The 21237-nt window shown below is 34.6% G+C and overlaps 2 long non-coding RNA genes across 2 annotated transcripts; both read right to left on the bottom strand.

Moving 5' to 3' along the window:
* Positions 1-13452: 13452 nt before the first annotated feature.
* Positions 13453-15330, bottom strand: LOC140749925 (uncharacterized). The gene is made up of 2 exons (XR_012103141.1): positions 14414-15330; positions 13453-13887 (listed from the first exon to the last, which is right to left on the bottom strand). It is a non-coding gene; the product is annotated as an uncharacterized LOC140749925 (long non-coding RNA).
* A 317-nt stretch (positions 15331-15647) lies between these two features.
* LOC140749926 (uncharacterized) lies at positions 15648-18135 on the bottom strand. Its single transcript, XR_012103142.1, has 2 exons — positions 15953-18135; positions 15648-15891 (listed from the first exon to the last, which is right to left on the bottom strand). It is a non-coding gene; the product is annotated as an uncharacterized LOC140749926 (long non-coding RNA).
* Positions 18136-21237: the final 3102 nt, after the last annotated feature.

The following is a 21237-nucleotide window of genomic DNA, read 5'->3' as shown; positions in this document are numbered from 1 at the left end:
CGTTTCTCGGAAATTATTCAAAAAGTAGACTTCAGAATCACAAAAATGTTTGTTTCAACGAAAATGTGCTGAAAAATTATTATTACTTACGGCATAGATTAGTAAAGATACTTCGCCGCCTTGTAATTGAATGAAGTCACAAATGGCTTATTATCGTAAGTTCTTTTTTTGAATTCTTGATAAATAAAAACATTTTTAGAGAAAATTTACGAATAAATAACTAATCCTGCGTAATTTACATGAATTTACATAATAAATAAATAATTATTTCAAATATTTTAGGGATATTTTAGCACGGAGACGTGGCAAAACTTTTTTACGCAAGTATTTCAATTCTCAAAACTGGGCACATTTTCTAGTTAGGAGTGAGTAATCTTTACTAATCTATGACTTACGGTTGATGAAAAACTCAAATTATATAAGTACCTGAAGATAAATATAATAGGCATTCAGATTATCATGGATCGTTGCAATAGATAAAAGTATTTTTTCTGTTCTAGGTCAAATGTGACAAATCCTAGTGTAAGACTATGAGTATGGAAGCATTCGTTTTTTTTTTTTCATTTTTGGAGTACATTTTAATACTTTTTAGCGCTATTCAAAAGTTTTTGATCTGATAATTCAACAGACACTTTTGCTTGACTAAATTTTCGGGTAAATATCAAACCAATCATAATTTTTACCAAAAAGATTAAAACTTATAAGATTCTAACTTGAAGAGCTACTTTAAGTCTCAAATTTCTGTTTATTATTTGAAAGGTTAGATAAAATGTTATCTTATATTTTATCTGTGTCAATAGTTATTTCTTAAAAATGTCTTGCCATAGGTAATTGAATTATTCGTGAGATGCAAAATTTTATAAAAATCTCTAAAGTATTTTCTTAATAAACATTTTAGTGCTATTACAGGCTTATGTCACAAAATAAAAACTAATATTTTGTACTTATGTCCTCAATCGTTCACAAGTAAATCTTATACCCATGATCTTCCCGACAAATTATGGGACTCAGGAAAATATTAGTCGTAACACATCGCGATCTTGTGATGGTCTAATCAACCCCACACTAAAATGAGAAACAAAGTACAAATAAAACAAAATTGTGAACTAAATCCTGCAAAACATCTTTGTTAATGCTACATCTTTGTAACAATCCCGCTGTAATCCCGGACACAAGTAGACACTAGTGATAAAGTGATCGTTAATTGCCTATGTAATAAGCGAGGCTAAAAATAACCCGAGATATTCGTTGCGATAGTGTGTGATGGACACGCTTTTACCCACACGATGACAGGTGGATATGTTCAGAATAATTCATTACTTATTTTTCTATCAACTATTAAAGTTTAAGCAAGGCACGTGTAAGTCTACTCGCCTATTGGTGGATCAGCCTCCCACGTGGCTTAAGTTGATAATACGGATTTAAAAGTAATTAATTTAATTATAATATGATTAAATGGTGAAGGAATGGCAAGGAAACCTAAATGAGGTCTTAGATTAATTGTAATACCCGTTTTAATGAAATTTCTATTAATTAAACTTGAGACTCATATCTCTGAAATATCACACAAGTAACTGTTTATGTCTGTACAACTGAATTATGACGTCATGCGAAAATAGTGACGCTTATGTAGAGAGAGTAATTTTTAACCTTCTTCAGGACATGACACCTTAATATGTGAAAATTATTTTTTCGAGAGTTCTTCGCAACTATCTTTTGTTGTTTCTTACCAGAAGTTTAATAAGTTAGAAATATCAAATCTTTATTGTTTTTTATTAAATGCATATTTAAATGCCTACAAAAATTATTAAGCTGTGCGTCCCCCCAGAACGTTGCGCTTGCGACGTCACACTTTGGAAAACACTGATGTAGAGATACATAAAGAGATAATAATATGCGCCTATATATTTACCGTTATTGCTACAGTATAAAATAATTATTACGTTGTGTCTAGTATTTACATTTCTCGGCAAGATACTTTGAATATTTATTTTTTTTTAATTTGAAACCTTTTTGTCATAAGCTCTATTTGAAACTTTATAAGTTTTGAGGTTGTAAGTGTTAAGAAACCGTTTTCCTTTTGCAATGTACCTATCTTTTGCATATTTTTTATCTCGCACAAAGAAATTAAATGTAGAACTATGGAGTGGATATTCAAGATTTTCCTACAAGAACTAAGTTAATTCTTACTTTGGGCTCGAACACAAAACTGCGATGCGACGCGATGCGAATTCGCAACGCAGAAAATTGCGATGCGAATTGCTGCGATGCGATATCGTGCGGCGTAGCGTCTCTCAGGGTGACCAACAACAACAACCACTGTGCGATGCGAATCAATTCGCAAGTTCTTGCGATGCGTCGAGGGAGCTCGCAGATTTTTGCGATGCGACGTCGCATCGCAGTTTTGTGTACGAACCCTTTCCCTAATGGTCGACCATAGAGTCTTACTATTCTATACTAGAGACTGACAAATCTTGTTTATATCATAATAAATCAAAGCACCTTTAGTAGACTACTTGCGCAAATTCAACGTCATTTCCCACTAGGGTAATGACAATTATAATTAGTAACCACACTAACAATTCCAATCTAGGTAGAAAAACAGGTATAAAAATGATAGTTTAAATCCTTTAAGACTTAGATCACGTTTTCAACAAGAAGATACCGACATGTACGCAATCTTTAGAGATGTGCCGAGTCAGGTCGACTCGAGTCAGTACTCGAGTACTTACATAAACTCGCATACTCGAGTACTAATAAGTGATACTCGATAATTTTGTTTAGTGAGTGCCTTTTTTTTTTGCTCTTCCTTGCTATTGGGCTGTGTGGTACAAAGTACTTGAGTACTTCATAATAACTCCAGTACATTATGAATACTCTGGACTCGAGTACAGACTCGATTCTTTTTAATATGAGTACTAAAGTACTCGAATACCAAAAATGTCCGACTCGGCACATCATTAGCAAGCTTAGTTTTTGTCGTCATCATTAGTCACTCCTGGCGTAAAGCGCGAAGGTTAAGCGAAACTACAGTGTGTTGAGCGATTCATTGGAAAAGGTACACAATGAGTATTGTCAGTCTCATTTTGGCGCGGACGGGTTCAGTATACTTTAGAGTGGCCATGGGTTTGCTTAAGATTGGATAGGAGACAGGACCGGCAAAAGCAAGACGCCTCGTGGAATGTTAAATTGAAGTATGATCTTGCGTCGGTTTAGTACTAGCTTTTCTGAGCTTTGCCAATATACACTTTTAATTTGATATTAATTATAGGTATTGTTTTGTTACTATGTGATTTCGCACAAAAACGTAATTTATATCTCTTCCTAGATTTGATAAATTTGATATAAAGAAAGATGTAAAATCGGGTGGTCTGTAACTATATTATGCTCGTTTGTTACGTACCTTAAGTATTATTACGACATGAAAGTTAGCATAAAAAAAATAAGTTTTGAAAGTTTTTGCGTTTTTTTACAGATTCAATTAAAAAAACAAATTTGACGGGAATTTTACGCAAAGAGAAGACCTTATAGGTGGCTAAGGAAAATGCTTGTAAATATTCCTATGCAAAAAATCACACTTTCTACAAGAGCATACAACTCACAGAAATACTTGTCCCAAACACCCCAAGCACATGGCCAGCCTAGCAGCAAACGAGCTGCCATCTAATGACGTCACCGCAGCGCGTGTAACCCAGTTCGCGTCGCCCACAGCCTGCGAGCTATCATATAATGGCGAATATAATAGAAATGTCAATGCGAAATTATGGGCTTAATTGAAAGACGGACCGACGCCTCGCTGAATGGAAAGTTTCAGCTTCTGCTGCCAGTAAAGTTAGTGAAGTTTGAAGGTGGTGGAATCCTTTGTGGTTCGGCTCCGGCGGCAACACCACCCCATCTATTTCTACCTCATAACAGCTGTATTAAGCGCTGCTGTGTTCTGGTTTGAAAGATGTGGTAAGGTAGACATACTATACTCAGGGGTAGCGGCGTATATATGGCTGACCACGGATAGGAATTCTGTTCTAGGTAGGAGTTCCTATCTGGGGTTGATTACAAATGTCTATAGGCGGCAGTAGCCACTTAGTAGTAGCGTCTGCTACTCATATATAGAAAAACTCCTATAAAGAAAAAAAAAAGTGTTTGAAAGGTAGTAGGACCTGTACTGTTTTAGTCGGTAGATCAACGAGTAACCTCCTCAGTGGAGTCCGGCATGCCTTTCGGGATGGACTGTATGGTATGTGGACCATGAGGATTTTCTCCTAGCCATGTATATAAATAAAAAGCTCCGTATGGAAGGTACCGCCTCCACGACTATTTCTACAGTGTCTTAATTATGTGTTTTGGAAGAAGGGTGTGCATGCAGGCTGACTTTCATATGAGGCGATTATTTAAGTTCTAAGGGGTAGCAACGCAGGTAGAACCTCTGTTATTTATATAATTGATTACAGATTTCCATGGCAGTGGCCAATTAGCATGGAGGTCTGCGTGCTCATATGTCTGCATGTTCAGGGTTTCAAGACCGCCACAATTTTATGTTATAACAACATTGATAAATGCTGTTTCGGTTTGCAGGATATACAGTCCAACTTAGATCTCAATCGTAGGTACTTACGCCTATCTTTCTTCAGCATTCTGATCTGCAGTAGCTCCAGACCTTCCTCTAGGCATTTTGCATTTATGGAAAGAGACCCGTGCCCAGCAGTGGAGAATAAAACCTATTATTTCCCGTTAAATCACTTGTTTTTGAAATTCCAATTGTACATATTTATTAAAATTATTGTGGATTGTTTCAGTGTTAATGAATGAAAAATTTACATATTCAAATAGTTTAAAAATTAAACATGGCTTCAAATGAACTCGTTAGTACCAATTCGCTTGCTACCTACGTAACGTTCTGTACTTATACCTATTTATACTCTAGCACGTAAGAGATTTTATTGGCATCACGTAACAGATAGGAAAATGACCTACGCTCCGGTTCATTGCCCTTTGGCTAGGTAACAACTATCTTCAGGTAACCTAGCGATACTTTTAAGACTATTTTTGATGTCATGGAAAATTGCTTATACGTTCTTCGTCCACCACTCTGCATCTTTATGTCCATAGTCCATACTGTTTTGGTGATGGAAATGTCCACGAAAGGTAGCATAGGATTAGTCAATGGTCAATAAGGTTTCCCAATGATGTCATAACGCATATTTCATTAAATATCTGAAGAACAATTAATTTAAAAAAATATATTTTACAACTTTAGATCAATAAAAGAAGACAAAGCCTTGATTTGAAGTACTGAACTTTTTTTTTTGTTATATTGAAATAGTAGCATGAGCATGCAGTACATCTGATGGTAAGTGGCTACTGCCTCCTATAGACATCTACAATCAATCATATAAGATTAGATTACTGGCCAAGGTTGGTAACAAATATGTTGCTACCTCTGAGGACTAAGTTGAGACACCTCGAATAAGTATGTCTCTCTTACCACACCCTTTAAAGTCAAATACAGCAGCGCTGAAGACTGCCGTTATTGGGAAATAATAGGTGTGGCGTTAGCACTACAGAGATTCTGCCACCTTCTTGTTGATTTGGTAGCTATGATAAATTTCGTGAATGGTAAATGAACGATTATGTCATGCACAATTATATTTGCTCACTTAACAAGTTTTTTTTTTATTTCCTAACAGTCAATATGATTCGAAAATCGACGCTCGAAAAAATTGACGCTTTCCAGATTCTGTTTTAAATTGAACAAAATTAAATAATTAAAAAAAAATATTACTACATATATGTGCGTAATTCTGAAGTTATTATTTTGTTTTTTTTTTTTATTTTGTACAAATTTAAAAATTATTATTAAAATTATACGTGAATTATATTAATTATAGCTGAAGGTGGTAGAACCCTTTGTGGTTCTACTCCGGCGGCACCAACGCCACACCTATTTCTGCCTCATAACACCACCCTTCAAGCCAGAACACAGTAGTGTTAAACGCTACTGTGTTCTGGTTTGAAGGGTGTGTTAAGGGAGACACACTTTACGAGGCGTTCCAGCTTAGTCCTCAGGGGTATCGGCGCATCTGTGGCCAATCTCAGGTAGGACTATCCAATCCTATCTAGTCTTGATTACAGATGTCCAAGGGCGGCCGTAGTCACTTACCATCAGGTGGACTGCATGCTCGTTTGCTACTCCTATATTATAAAAAAAAATCAAATGTAACGTCACAACAACCAAGTCAGATAATATGACGTTTAACAAGGACGAGGGAGGTTAAAGTGATTACATTTGTGACGTCATGCACATACGGGTCCTTTAGGGTCAACCGAAAATATTAATAAATCTAATGTTCTGTAATCTAAAAATGTAATGTTAAGTTATCTAAAAATAAATAATAAACAAACTTAGTACAACTTAGTTTTCGGGAGTAGCGACGCATCTATGGCTGATTGCGAGGGTTCAGAGACGCAACATTAGATGTACTGCTCTTTTGTTACTTCAAAAGAAAAATCCAACTCATGAACATGATATAAATTAATATTAGTTTAGTAATAGTCAGTTAACATACTCTCAAATTAAATACCTACTCGTATAGTCCCCGCCAAACTGCTAGTCCGCTCTGAAGTACTTGCGAGCAGGTGTAGTCAAACAATTTGCTATGGCGACGTGATTCATTTCTACATATTATATTCTCAGCTAAATATTAAATTTTGATATTTATTTATAACATGCGTTGTTGAACAAAAATATATTTGAGTGTTATATTTTTTACGCTAACAGGTGGTGATAAGAATGACACCAATAACAATGTATTGTTTAATTAGTTTTATATCGCCGGAGCCGGCGGTCCTGCGCGGCCGCATGTAGGCGTGAGGGCGAAGGCTTCGCGGAACGGAGGTGGCATATTCATTATTATTATGTTCTTCTTATTGTTTGATTAAATTATAAAAGTAGTAAGAATTTGTCATAGGAATGGAAAATTAATATTTATGTCTTATTAATGGTTAATAGCGCGTAGCGAATTCACATCATTTGAAATTTTCTAGATAATTAGATTTGTAAAGTAGTTAGTAGTCCATGTTTTATATATCATAAAAATCAGTTCAGTGTTTTGCGTGATCTGAATTACTTTGTAGCGTGTGATGATATAAGTAGGTTTTCATATCTTAATGAAAGTTTGAGAAATTCGGTTTTTCCACGATGATATAAAGTTGTAAAAAATGTTAATAGGGTAATTTAAAACAGTATTCCTAAGCGTATATCGAGTGTGAAAGCGAAACGATCCAATTACGGTTGACAGGCTAGAGCGGCGGAAGAAAGCACTAATAAATTGTAAATCACAGAATTTCCGCGTTAGTCACGAAATGTATAAATGCCGTATCCATTGTCCAAGGAATTTCGCGCATCCGTGAGCGGTGTCGTTGAACTGATCACTGTGCGAAATTGGCTGGTGAGCACCGCGCACACTGTCCGCTGACTGCGTACTGCGCGACAGGAAACAGCAATGCTTCGTGTTTGTTGTGACACCATTGCTGGTTTAGAACGTGTGTAATTAGTACTATCTATACTCAAACAGCAATGGATAACGTTTACTTAGTTCGTGTATCGGAAGTGTACAGCTCGGTATGGTTCGGTCGAGGTCCGTCTCCGACGCAAGGTCGCGCCGCCCGACGCCCACTCCTATAAATATACGCAGACATGCAAAAATGTGATACATAAACACTATAAACACAGCACACTATGGATGTGTGCTTCTGAATAACCGAGTTTAGGTCGACTTCGTGCACCTTATTTTTATCCACAATCAAAATCGTTGACATTAACTAAAATAAAACGTCTGGTCGAGTACATAAGTACGGAGATTAGTGGGCAGTATGTATGTACGAGTATATTCGGTTTAAATTGTTCAGTACGCTAGATTAACATGAATTTTGCTCTGACCTAAAATTGTAACAATAGATATCGTTTTAATTTGGTTTTGTCAGAACTTAGTCATGGTAATTTAGAGCTGTTTCTGTAAATAGTTTAGCCGCTAACAATGGGTTGGCTTGTACTATATTATTATATTATAGAGATGTAATGTTTTACATTAGGTGACAAAAATAAATAAATATTTTGTACTTAGGCACCTATGTTTATTTATACTTACATACTAAATCTAGGAAAGAGGTAGCGGGCCACCTGATGGAAACAGTCACCGTTTACAAGGCGCCGGCTATGAGACTTATAGCCTTTTCTTTATTGATGAAGAGTGAGTATGAATTCCGTTTTATATAATAAATACTAGCTGACGCGGCAAACGTTGTGTTGCTATATAAATAAAAAAATGGTAAGGGTGAACAACCCTTATCACTTAGGAGTATGAAAAATAGATAGTAGCCGATTCTCAGACCTACTGAATATGCATATAAAATTTGGTGAAAATCGGTAAAGCCGTTTCGAAGGAGTACGGAAACTAACATTGTGACGAGAATTTTATATATACGATTAAACAGTTAAATAACAGTTCATATTGAAGCATTACCTAGAAGCAGTGGTTCAGTGGTCTTGCTAAAAGGCCAGGAGGCCTTGGGAAGTGGGATATTTTTTAGTTTCTTTATGAAGGAGATTATTTACGTATGATACAGTTGTTAATGTGGGACAAAATAGTCTTCTTTAAAGATATACTTACTTTATCTTAAACTAGCTGACCCGGCAAACTTTGTACCGCCTCAAACTATATTTATCAAATATATTTCATATAAAATATAGCTTATGTTACTCGTGGATAATGTAGCTTTCGAATGGCGAAAGAATTTTTAAAATCGGTCCAGTAGTTTTGGAGCCTATTCATTACAATCAAACAAACAAACAAACAAAGTTTTTCTCTTTATATTATTAGTATAGAATTATAGATACAGTCAGTATCATCATCATCAACCCATTACTGTCCCACTGCTGGGCACGGGTCTCCTCTCAGAATGAGAAGGATTAGGCCATAGTCCACCGCGCTGGCCAAGTGCGTATTGGTAGACTTCATATACCTTTAAGATTTTTTGTAAATCTCTCAGGTATGCAGGTTTCCTCACGATGTTTTCCTTCACCGTTTAAGCAAGTGATAATTAATTTCTAATACGCACATAAATTTGAAAATCAGAGGTGCGTGCCTGGGATTTGAACCTCGGACCCCTCGATCGGGAGGCCGCGTTTCTTAACCACTAGGCTATCACTGCTATGCAGTGATAGCCTAGTGGTCATATATACAGTCATCATATATACAGCCTAGTGGTCATATATACAGTCAGTATGTAGTCATAGAAATTATATACAGACAACTGAAATGAGGCATTAAATCTACTATTGTATTCCGCATGATAATATAACACTATTATCTACTTCCTACCTTGAAATATAACCAGTTATGTATTTTTATTCTCCAAAATGGTTTCCGGTCGCAAATTAAATTGTTTTAGTCTCATTATAATTTAAGTGACGTATATTTCCTTTATGAGGCTATTAGTCAGATTAATTAGGCATCATGTTTATACTAATTTTGTGCGTTATGTATCTAATTAACATTTGTGCTTCAATAGTTGTCGTCAAGCCAGGCTCTTAGGGGGCGCCTATTAATTACGTGAGGTATTTTCGCAATTTTTTACCCCCAACCCATCTTGGTGAAATGTAATGAGATTTGTCACAACTCCCTCCCTGTCCCCACTTATGACATATGGAATTATTTTCGTTTGTTTCTCTCATATAAGATTTTTCATATGAGAATACGTACCAGTGCCGTATTGACATCTTTAGCTGTACACTGAATGAGTTCAAGAGGGTTGCGTATAGTGTTGCATCAAATTAATTGTATTTAATTATATTTAATTCTATTTGTGACTTGTAACGATATTCAATTTATTTCCTTATTTATTTTATTATTGTTGACATGGAATTATGTATTGATTTTATTTTTATTTTTGTTTGACATTGTTATAAATGAATTGTTATTATAATTGCAATTAATTAATTTATTATTTCTCGGTGATTATTTTTTTACGATAACCATTTAATATATTTAATAGTTATTATGACATTGAATTATTGTTTTTATAGTTGATTGAATTTGTGAAATTGTTTTTTTTTTGGATTAATTGTATAATTTGAAATTAGGAGAACTAACGACTTGGGGTTACCTGTAATGTTAGTTTTAAGCCTATGTATGTATAAATAAATAAATAAATAAATAAATAAATAAATAAATAAACAAACGAATTGCATTATTTAATGGTGTTCGCATAATCGTAATAACTATTATTGTGTAGCTGTGTAGCCATATATTAGTAGAGCAACATATTTTACTTAATTTAACCCAGTATTCTCGCATTCTCACTCTGTTGCTAACGGAATTAAATACGCACTTAATTTTGTTAAATCAGACGTGTCTGTGATTCGAACGTCGGACCCGCCGATCGAGAGGTCGAGATTCTTTCAACAAATTTAGAATATCAATTATGTATCACTATTTTCCTACCGCCACCGCTTTCCACCGCCGATTGTATTTTTAAACTTATTAATTTTCCATGTGTACAATAATAGTACATTACAATACGAGGACGAAAATTTTTTTTCTGACAAGTGTGAGTTTGCAGGCCGAGCCGCAGGCGAGGACTGCAATCACACGAGTCAGAAAAACATTTTTCGTCCGCGTGTTGTATAAAATTTTATATTACGGGGTCGGAAATGGGGGTTTTGCGCACGCGAAGCGTGCGTAAAACGTCCATTTACGCACGCCGTGATATAAAATATATTATTATTATTATTATTATTTTCGGGGAATTAATTATAAGGATCGTCATCAAGAACCCTTTACGCACGAGAGTTCATCAAATAACAGATCTTAAGGATGTGTGAAGTCTTCTAATCCGCACATGGCCTGAACACCTCTCATTCTACGAGATTCCTCTTATGATGAGCAATGCCTCGTAGAATAGCAGCCCACAGCAATGGATTGACGACGTTAATCTTCGATCAACCATGATCGAAGACGTTAACATACATCTAAGTAAGTATAAACAATATTTCTTGTAAGTACAGGGCCGGATTTAAGGGAGGGCAACCGGGGCGGTAGCCCCGGGGCCACCACAAAAGAGGGGCCCCCACAATAGAGACGTCGGATTTTTTTTAATTCCGACTAGTAAACACTAGTAAAAAAAATCTTTTCCTGTGATAAATTTTTCGCTGTTTTACCTTTATCTACAGTACTTTGTACAAATTGAATATTAGAAGAATCTACCTACGTTTCACAATAAAATATTTATTGAAAAAAGCAACTAAAAAAAATTGTTCATTTTATTCGGAAATTAATTTGGGGCCGGGGGGCCTCCACTCCTTTGTTGCCCCAAGGCCTCTAGACCTCTAATCCGGCCGTGTGTAAGTAACTACAATTTAACAAAACCAAATGTTGTTACAATATTTAGTTTTAATCCAGAAATACACTCGTCAACCCAAATATAGACAGCATTAATTAGCAAAATACTTGGTGGATAAATGCCAAGTGGGCCACGCGTGAATATAATAATTAGCATGTTGCTACCACATTGTCAATGATGACTGTTAAAAAGCCGTTAAAAGGCGTCACGTAATTATTTCAAAGCAGTGGTTAAGAAGCTTGATCGAGGGGTCGGGCGTTCCAATCCCAGGCACGCACCTCTGTTTTTTCAAAGATATGTGCATATTAGAAATTAATTATCACTTGTTTAAATGGTGAAGGAACATATCGTGAGATCTTAAATCTTAAAAGTTTTAAATGTAATGTAAATTTGCACTTGGCCAGCGCAGTGGACTATAACGTAATCCTTCTCATTCTGAGAGGAGACCCGTGTCCAGCATTGGGACAGCAATGGGTTGATGATGATGATGATGACGTAATTATTTGAATCGTTAGATATTGAATTTTTTATCATATAAATCCGTAGAAGTAGTAAACAAGCACATACCTGATGGTACGTGTAATTGTAACCACATAAGATAAGATTCCTACCTGCGGTTGACCACAGATGCATTGCTAGCCCAAAGGACTAAGATGGAACGTATCGGATAGGTCTCTCTTACCCTTCAAAACGGAACGCTAAACACTGTTATTAGGCTTAATGTTAATGAAGAACTAATTAAAAATGATATTTATTAATAAAGGTAATTTTGTATATATAACGTTTATTTATCATACTACATACAAAACGAATACGATCTGTGATCTATCCACTACAACTTCTGTACCTCGGATGAAATACAAACAAATTGTATTCTATTGTATATCCTTTTTGTTGAAATAGTAGTAGGAGTAGAAGGAGTGGACTTGTAATTCGCTGTTCACCTGACGTTATGCACCAAGAAGTCATTAGTTGAGGTGAGTCATTTGGCTACTTTTCCCCGCGGACACCCGTAATCAACCCCAGATAGGATTAGTGTTTAATTTAACATTCATCTAACATGACATAATTTTCGCTTGTATCTATGGCCACCAATATATTGCTACTTCTACCATACCTGCAAACTAGAACACTGCAGTTACACTGCGGTTTTGGACAAGAATAAGTCAGTAAACCCAAAAATAAATCAAAACGTAGATGCGGCGATTGATTGGCCCTGACATAGCGGCCGTGACCACTGTATCGCGGGTCACCGCTAATATAAATAAATGATTGTCGCAAATGAGCGGAAATTTCGATCGGATTACGTGCGAAAATAAATGCATAAGTCATTAAGACCAAAGCCCACACCACTATTATACAAATGGATTTTGTATATTTATAAATGGGGACAAATTCAATCCGTGTTTAGTTTACAGTTACACCTGTGATAAATATGGTGATTTGTTTGTGTGGTTTCATGGTATAAACAAAGAATACAATAGGCCAGATATGAGAAAAAAAGTGTACTCGATCAAGTAATTAGGTACCTGCCAATAAATCGATCTAATGAAAATCTTGACAATATCCACTCTATAGTTAACTAGTTAACTCTATAGGTAACTATTAGCGGGTTAAATATGTTATGCAGAGATTTAGACAGGGCGGGCGGCGCGGCGACCTGCCTTGGGCCGCACTTTTATGGGGAAGCAAATTAGAATTTTAATCAATGCTTACAGTGAAAATTGATATCAGCAAATAATAGGAAATTGGTTTGAAGATCATCCCTAAAATAAAGAGAAGCGCTGACCTCTCGCTCAGGCTACGCCGCTGATGTTTTGCCTTGCGAAAAGTAGATACTTAACAGCCAAGGTGGTTGTGCAAGATAGAAGGTAGTGAGACGTTCCAGCTTAAGTCTTAGTATTAATTACAGCAATGCATCTGTGATCGAGTTCAATTGGAATCGAGTTCAATCGTTATTAAGATATATTTTTTAAGTTTAATGTCTTGATCCAGTCAAAATAATGTTTTTCATTACCTAATATAGGTACAGAGGGATGAAATAAAACAAACCCGTTTATAATAATAAATTAAGTTTATTTCATAACATTCAGGTTTATTACAAAAGTATGATTATTTCAAGAGATACAGCTTTTCACAATAAAATTTTAGTTAAGGACATTAATTAAGTGTGTTATAACGTATGTTATAATTGTTAATAAAGTTTGTTATTATTATTAAGTAATCGATCTATCAAATGTTTTTCCTACCAAAGATCAACCTACCAAAGATTCGACAATTGCTCATAGGGAGGTATTGTGTAATGTCGAACTTTAATAGGAAAAATATTGGATAGATTAATTATAAATAACGTGTTACTACAAATTGTGAAATTCGACACTTGGTAGCCAAAAAAATATAGATTGATTACAAACAACGGTCATAGGTAAGTTAATGAATGTGATCAGTTGTTGTTGGTAGTCTTGCGCGACGTTGTAGGCACTGCTCCATCTTAAACAAGATAATAATTATAAATTAATTACACAGAGATAAAAACAAAGACGAATACATGAAATTTAATTATTTGTTTTTAAATTAAATTGTAGCATAATAACTATTATCTTGCAATTTGCTTTATAATCTACTCATCACAGCTGGTCGTACGCCTAATTTCAGGTAAAACCTCTGGAATAAAGTTGTTTGAGAGATTATGATTTCTTGGTATTTCTTGGACTTTTTACCTCAACAATACTACAGTTTACTTCATGGTAACATGATATTAAAGGCGTTTGAAATCCTTTGTGGTACTACTTCGGAGGCACCACCACCATACCTATTTCTGCCTTATAACAGGTCAAGCTCTACAGTATTCTAGTTTGAATGTTTTTTTTTAATGGAGACATACTTGTCAGAGGTATCCAACTTAGTCCTCGGGGGTAATCAATCATCTTGACACCATCAGGTGGACGATTGCAAATTCCATATAATAAACAAAAAAAATAAAAAAATATTAGACGCGATGTAAAATTACACTTACGAGAGGCTTCGATGAAAGTGATGATTTCACTGTCGACCGCTAATTGGCCACTAATTGGGCCAGCGTGGAGCGTGCAGTATCTCCATCCGCCCCGATTCACCCCATTCTCAGGCACCCTTGCGAACAGAAGAGATGTTAGGGCATCTACACACTAGCGTTTCTCCAGCGTAGGCGTTCGATGGACGTAGGCGCAGCACAGACGCCACAACAATGCAATGAATGCGCGCATTACCGCGCCGTTTCGCAAATATTATTACAGACGAGCAAAAAAAAACGAAAAATATAAATAGAAGGCTTCCATCATGCCATTTGCAATTACGTCTATCGAACGCCAACGTTTGAAACGCAATTGTGTAGGAAATCTTATGGTTTCTAGAAAAGTTTAAAAGGATAGTATGCAGTTCGTATTGTGCAATATCTACACAATTAATGTTTAAATTGATTTTACTATCAGTACTGTAAATCCTCCAAGCTACTTAAATGAAAGATAAAATTGAGTCAGAAATAGTAATAAATCTACACTTCAGTAAGGCGTGGTCACTGGCACCCATGGACACCTGTAAGTAACTGTTACTGTTAAGTAACAGATCACAGATGCATTGCCTGAGGACTAACATGATAGCCTCTTATTTAAGTCCGCGGACGCGCTAAAGAGTGGAACCCAATACCCAATACAATGGCAGTTCTATATACTAACTTAAATAATATTTTTTATTACCTGGCGAGTGTCTTCGCGTTGCTCCACTGGTGTCACGGATTTTTGATTTGTGTGCAGGAACCCTAACTTTATTGGCGATAAAAAGTAATCCATGAAATCCCTCAGATCCCTCTGTCATTGCTTGAATGCCCATTAAAATGAATCAGCAGTTTACAAGATTACCCCTTAGGTACCGGCAAATTAAAATGTATCGAGCTTTTGATACTTTATATTCATATTCGTTCTACAACGTCTACTTTGAAATCACAGAGAAATTCCAATTGATTTATATGTATAATGAAGACTATAGGAACACAGCAGAAGGTCCGTAGGCCAGAGGTTAAAGCATCAATCATTATGCTGTCTCAGAAGGTGGCAAGTTGTATTCTCGAAGATGACCTATTTCTATTTGAGAGATATTAAAATTTGAAAGTAGTTTAATAGAACTATTCATACAAAGAGAGAACCTATTTTCTTTTTACAATAATAAAGGGTTACATTTCTTTTACAATCGAATAGCGTGGATTCATATTTACGTCTGTAAAAACAAAGGTCTACATATTACAATTATTTACATACAAACACAAATATTGGCACAGAACCAAACGAGAGTGAATCTGTTACTGAAGAGTATATACATTATAGACACAACAGACGCGAGAAAAAGTATAGAGGGAACTTATGATTAGGCAATGCCTAATAGACAGGGTAGTGGACCCCATTGAGGTGACTCCGGAGACTATTGCATCCCCTATTTGTCTTATAACAGTGGTTTTAAGCGCTACTGTGCTCTGGTTTATCCCTATAAAGTCTAATACCTACGTCTACATCCCTATGTAGACGTAGGTACACGGGCCTTCCAACTTTGCTCTCAGGGAGTCAGAGTTTGAGGGATTTTAGCCACAGTCGACCACGCTGGCCAGGCGCGTATTAGTACATTTCACACATTAACTTTTACGCTCTTCATTTTCAATTGAATCTGGTACTTAATAGCATTAATGTATAATTATTAAGTCTACTTAACCGTACTGGGCCGGCGTGGTAGATTATGGTTTAAGCCTTCATTCTAAAAAATACTCCTGTACAAAAACAGTAACATAAAGACAGTGATTAAAAGACGGCCGTTGATAATGATGAGTTGGGAGTCTATATTTTCGTTCGCATTCGAATACTGTCCTTACAAAGGGCAGCGCTATCGCAGTAGGACGAGCAAGGTCGAGGGTGAACGCTCGACTACTCGCTTTTCAGGTAAATACGTTTTATTGGGAACGTACGCCCATGACGACACGCCGTCTCCTTATATTATGGTAGAATGATTTTTTATTACATATCAATCTATTACTGTTTCACTTCTGCACAGACCTCTTAGAGTTCTCCGAAGATGGTGATGTCATACCACATACTGTTCTGTTCTCATAAATAGAATAATTAATGAAAGTTAACATATTAACAGTGGAAAATTATCAAGCCACTGTTCCACAATTGGTCACAGACCTCCTCTCAAAACAACAAGGGCTTTTATAATCCATCCAAAGGGGTCCATAATCTACGCTTAAATTTAAATAAAAAAATGATTTTGAGATTTGAACCCGGGACCCTCAAACTGATAGGCCGAAATTAGCGACTAGCCTATCACAAGGTTGACTATAAAAATAATTCAGCAATGAAATCACAATATAATTGAAAAAGTTTTAATTTTAAAGCCAAATCGATATAAATTAGTATAAATTCCGGGGCGAGTGCCAATACCCAGTGTCTCTGAACCCTGAAAATTATAAAAACATTTAAAATATTCATTATGCCTAGGTATATAACAAAAAATATACCTACTGTATTGTTTCTAAAAATATAATAAATTAACCCACTCAGCGTTACATGTTTGTAGGCAATACTTTGAAATATTATCTGTAAACAACTATTCCGACCATGTCTGAGTTGTTAATGTTTTTTTTTTTTTTTATTTATACTTATTTTTGCTCGTTATGTTTTTTTAATGTGTTTTACGGCTTTGGCTTTTTGCCTTTCAGCCTAACTTTATAGTACTGCTCGTTATGAAAAATATCAGAGAGAATTATACCCACAGATTATAACGGTATATGCGCACCATGTTGAGGAAATCACACCAAGATTCATATCCACTGTCAAACTACACGACAACCTAACTTATTTAATAAAAATGCGTTCAGTATTATTTATGGTGAAAATAGGAAGCGTTCATTTTATTTTATTTTAGTAAATCAGACGTAGTAGTTTAAAGTTATTGCCATTTTTAATATTTTAGAAGTATATTTATACTTATCTGCTATAATCAGTTTAAATGTATAAACATACATTGATATATATCTTTATTAATTATGCCACATTACAACCACAGCATTTTTAAAGATAATTTAAAATTGAATTGACTTATTAGTAATGGTTTCGTACAGTTTTTTATTGCTCACTGTAAACAAATAATCAGTAAATGCCATTAATAACTGTTCTCCGCTATGGTAGGATCACTACGACTCCAGCGAAGACCAAATTTTATTAATGATTACCTCTAATTTTACAAATTGTATAGTAAATCTGTTTAGTAATAAATATTTTTAGTCTGTTTAATTAATATGTGTTACAAGTTTCAAAAAAGTTCTATAATCGCGTGTTTTCGCACGCAGTATTTTTTTGTCTAAATACAAAATAGCGAAATAATCGATTAATTCCATGGGTTCATTTTTTCAAATTTGTAAAACACCAAAAACATGTAACAAAATAAATTCCACTTTGTTATCTTTCAAAAGGCACAAAGACCCTGTCACATAAAGCCACAGTTTAATTATACAGATAAAAAATGGCTGAATAGATTTAACGCTTGCGTAGGCCTTTTGAAAAAATGTTTACACGTTTCAGGTGGTTTTATGTCCACCATCATTGTTTAATGAATTTAGTTTTTTTTTAATATTTTTATAATAGTACAGCTCGTCAATAAATACGAAACAAAATGAAAAATCAAAATGATTTTTTTAAAACTGCTAGTCCGTTCTGAATACAGGGTGAATCTCCATAAAGTGCACATATTGAAACAGGTAAAATGAAACCGCATTTTGTCGACAAAAAAAATATAAAAAAAATTAAAAAAATTTTTTTTTGGGTTTTACGACCTTTTGAATTTTTTTTTTGGGAATTGTGCACCTGAAGTAAATAAATCGCTATAACTTTTAAACTAAGAGGGTTATCAGGTTCAAACAAAAATAACAATGATTGCCAATGATAGGCCGTACTGATCCATGAAAAAAGAAAACAAAAAAAAATCATCTTCCCAGGTAAAAAATGTCAGATTAGTGCAAAAAAGCACTTTTTTTAGGTAAAATTTTCAGTAATCATCAATTTCCTCAAAATAATCTAGGCATTTTATTTTTTTATTATTATTTAATGCAATTCTACGTCGTATTAGCTTTCAAACACTAAAAAAACCACGCCTCTAACTCAAGTATAAAGTTTGCTAGGAACGTTTCAAAAAAGACGCGACGCACGTGCGCCCTAATAAAACTGGTATAGTCCGACCCATAATTAGATGTCCAAAATATAAACAAAGAAAACTATCAAAAATATGTTTCAATGGTAAATTCATGGTAGTTTCTTATTTTTGACGATATTAAAGTGATAAAACTGTAATAAAATTAATCTTTAATAATTAAAAAAAAAACACTAGTTTGTATGAAAAATGTTATTTATTACCAACACCCTTAAAAACTGCCTTTGTTTAAGCGCTCGTAGGAAACTTTATACTTAAGTTAGAGGCATGCTTTTTTTAGTGTTTGAAAGCTAATACGACGTAGAATTATATTAAATAATAAAAATAAAATAAAAAGCCTAGATTATTTTGAGGAAATTCACGATTACTGAAATTTAACCTAAAAAAATTGCTTTTTTCACACTAATCGTACTATTTTTTTCTGGGAAGATAAGCTTTTTTGTTTTGTTTTTTTCATGGATCAGTACGGCCTATAATTGGCATTCATTGTAATTTTTGTTTGAACATGATAACTCTTTTAGTTCAAAAGTTATAGCGATTTATTTACTTTAGGTGCACAATTCCAAAAAAAAAACTTCAAAAGGTCGTAAAACCCAAAAAAATTTTTTTATTATTTTTTTTTTTTTTTGTCGACAAAATGCGGTTTAATTTTACCTGTTTCAATATGTGCACTTTATGCAGATTCACCCTGTATAGAAATGAATCGCGTCGCCATAACAAATTGTATGACTACATTGCGAGCAACAACTTCAGAGCGGACTGGCAGTTTGGCGACAACTATATTAATAATACCTACTAAATGGTAATACTAGTTATTAAATGGTAACCATTTTATTACTATATATAAATTCCATCGTCACCGTTACTATTTAAACTTACAATTATATTTAAGTTTTATCATTTTCATACAAATTTATTTAATTTTCCTTTCAGAAACAAAGATCTTTTGTACCCTTAAACAGGACCAAATCTCGCGATAACTAAAAAGTAAATCGTCTTCACGAGACACCTTAGCAACAGGGACTAGCTATAAAGTCTATAACGATGACCTTTGTTCACGGCAAGACTTGAGGAAGGTCAGCGTGTAGACTGGGGTCCCTCCGCCCTCCCCACGGAGGGTGAAGGAGGAATTTTATATAATATCTAACCTCGAAACGCCCTCAAAAACAAGTTTGTGAATCCGTACAGGCGAACGCCATTTTATTTCTGCTTCTTGTTGAGGTCATTACACGTTACGCACGTACCTGGCCGGATTATTGGACTTTTTGTGATTAGCAATTAATATTAGCTGTTGCTAACTTTGTTTAAAAATTTGTTGCGGGTATCTGTGTGAAATGTGGTACAACTCTGTTTTTTTATATTGTAGGAGTAGCTCACGAGCATGTGTTCAGCCTGATGATAGCTTATATTATGTTTTTAGACCACAACCATAGATTAGTAAAGATACTTCGCCGCCTTGACATTGAATGAAGCCACAAATGGCTTATTATCGTAAGTTCTTTTTTTGAATTCTTGACAAATAAAAACATTTTTAGAGAAAATTTACGAATAAATAACTAATACTGCGTAATTTACATGAATTTACATAATAAATAAATAATTATTTCAAATATTTTAGGTATATTTTAGCACGGAGACGTGGCAAAACTTTTTTACGCAACTATTTCAATTCTCAAAACTGGGTACATTTTCTAGTTAGGAGTGAGTAATCTTTACTAATCTATGACCACAACCTTTAAAGTTGGTCGGTAGTTCGACGGTGGCGACTATAACATATTTTCTTCAACAATTTTTTGCAACTACTGACAGTGGTGTGAAACTGCTACTGTAATAGCTTCACTATTATTGTCTACTATAATTTACTTTACTACTTTTATAATACTATAATTTAATTAACTAATACGTTTAAACCATAATTTACACAGATTCAGATATAAGTTAGGAGATTTTAACTACCTAATAGGATTTTTAAATTAGTTGTTATGAAAATATTTTGTTTCAATACTGTTCCTAAATTAACTTTAACTGAATATATTTAAAAATATCTTTGATTTTTATTACTATTAGGATCTTAATAAAACTTTGAAATAATGTCTGTAATAACCATAGATTAGTAAAGATACTTCGCCGCCTTAAAATTGAATGAAGCCACAAACGGCTTATTAGTCAGTTCTTTTTTTGAATTCTTGACATATAAAAACATTTTTAGTGAAAAAAAAAAATCGGTTAAATAACTTATACTGCGTAATTAACATAATAAATAAATAGTTATTTCAAATATTTCAGGGACATTTTAGCACGGAGACGTGGCAAAACTTTCTTACGCAACTATTTCAATTCTCAAAACTGGGTACATTTTCTTGTTAGGAATGAGTAATCTTGACTAATCTATGGTAATAACAATGACTATAACAATGATATTTAAAACTGTATTGCAAGCGAAATGAAGACAAATAGTTTATTAGCACTAAACAATTAATCCAAGTCGCGGCTGTTAACTGTTTTTATAAACAGAACATTGAATTCACGTGCAAAAATTCTTGAGAGCGTGTCACGCAAAACATAAGCTAGTCGTGTGTAACATCGCCCATTTCCCTGTCCGCACTTTCCACA

Source organism: Epargyreus clarus, unplaced genomic scaffold, assembly GCF_041222505.1.
Source record: "Epargyreus clarus isolate Ecla_fem2 unplaced genomic scaffold, WU_Ecla_fem_2.2 ptg000018l, whole genome shotgun sequence".
Classification (NCBI taxonomy): domain Eukaryota; kingdom Metazoa; phylum Arthropoda; class Insecta; order Lepidoptera; family Hesperiidae; genus Epargyreus; species Epargyreus clarus.
This window is presented reverse-complemented; position numbering and strand designations above follow the sequence as displayed.